We start from the raw sequence: 2145 nt of genomic DNA on the forward strand, positions 1-2145 counted from the left end.
TCACAGATTGACTGTAGTTGACTCCTCCAATCATTGCTATACAGGTAACATTAACTGACACTCCCAGTGGATCAGGATATACCAGTAGTGTGTTGTTGTATGTCAGAACATCAATTGGTGTAGGCACTGAGTTACTCTTCATCACTCCATTCACTAACCAGTAAACATCAGTTGAAGGATTTATATCAGTAGTTGTGAGACAATCAATACGATATTGAGTGTTATTGAGTTGTGTAATGGATGAGACTAGTGTCCAATTGATTGAATTAATAACTAGAAATACATCAACAATGTTACAAGTACATTAAAAGGTGGAGTAGCAATACCTGGTAAGGTCTGTACACTGATTGTACTAGCAGGTCCCAGTAATTGTTGATAAGCTCTGACAGTGATGCTATAAGTTGTTAGTTCTCTCAGTCCATTCAGTGTGATTGTATTATTACTACTTCCCTCCACCTGTACTGTCTGCACAGTGTCTGTGTCACTAGTGACATTGACTACATATCCATCAGCATCAGATGAATCAAGTGCAGTCCAACTGACAGTGATAGTGGTAGTTGTCTTGCTGACCTCAGTAAGAGAAGAGGGAGCAGTTGCTGGTACTAATATTATTGGTATTAAAATTATTAGCAATCATTGACATTACCTTTTATAGTTACATTACGTATTCTAATATGAATACTATCAGGATGATCTGCTACCCTGCACTGATACATTTGATCTCCAGTGGTTGATTGACTGATTGATCCACTACTGACATTCATTCCATCCCATGTGATAGTAACAGTATATCTTACTGTGTTTACAACAGCACCATTTAACACGGCAGTACCACCACAATTATTATTAGGATCAAAACAATTAGTGTGATCAGCCAGTGCAGTACTACCAATGCTCATACTGAAATCATAGCGATTGAATCCAATTTTAGTACAATTCAGTTTGTATTCCTGAGGATATACTGTCATATCAGAAGGAAGATCAGCAACAGTAAATGATTCTATTTGTGCAAAACCTACAAATGAAAATTATTACATCAGTAAGTGATTATAGTCTCCTCTTACTGAATATATTAGCAAAGATGATGTTAGTGTTAGGATCTGAACAATTAGTGGGTAAACAACACTTGTACCAGCCATCACCAGCTGCTCCAGGGAAGGTAGTAGCTTGAATACTGAGATTAGCACCTGACCCAGTAGTACATTGAAGATTTTGATTGTTACCACCATCACAAGGAACTTCTCCATTAGGACCAATCCATTCTCCATCATCCAGAGTAGCACCAGGTAATGTACACTCTAGAGCATTTGATAAAATCCCAGCGTCAGTAAAATATGATCCATTAGTATAACAGTTTCCAATATGCCTCAGGTAGATACCTATAAAAACCTATACAGTTGTTATTATACACATCCAGTGTCTTACCTGAGGAAGGTGGACATTGACTAATAACTTCACTGACACTCAACAAGAAGACAACTACTTGTAGTGAAAGCATTGTTGACCAAAGAAATGTCTGTGGGTGTCTTGCATAGCCAGCCAGGCTGGCTATGCAAGACATCCACAGACATTTCTTTACTCAACCGAGGCAATGTTTTTACTACAAGTGGTTGTGAAGCCTGTTATGATAGTTCAGCAGATAGCTTTGTGTGTAAATAGATTTGCAGTGTAGTGTGACCTACTCTCTGTGTGTACGTGACTACATGAACATGATTTTTCCCTATCTCTCTCTACATGATTGAAGTCTTGTATTAAATCTTATTTTTATGAACATTTTCTCAATCATTTTGACCCTTCTAAACCTTGTACCTTTCATGTTTGTTGTCCCTGTGTTAAATTTTATATTTCTAAACCTTCTGTTCTTGTTTTTCATAGCATGTTGTCTTTCCCTTCTTTTTTCGTTTCTTTTCTTCCTATTCTGCTCTTTCTTTCCTTCTCTTTCCCTTCCTCTGCTCTAATTACTTATTACTTATCAAAGGCTGTTTCCTCGCACTCCTAATCTGATTCCTATCTTTTAAACATTCTATCCTTGCTGTATATTTTGTATGTGCTGTAAAGTTGCTTAATTTTAAAAATAGCAGTAACAATACTACATGATGTTAAAGGGATTTACCATTACAATACAAGAGAGACCATTTGGTGCAA

The sequence above is a fragment of the Amphimedon queenslandica genome, unplaced genomic scaffold (genome assembly GCF_000090795.2).
Source record: "Amphimedon queenslandica unplaced genomic scaffold, v1.1 AMPQUscaffold_11559, whole genome shotgun sequence".
In the NCBI taxonomy this organism is placed as follows: domain Eukaryota; kingdom Metazoa; phylum Porifera; class Demospongiae; order Haplosclerida; family Niphatidae; genus Amphimedon; species Amphimedon queenslandica.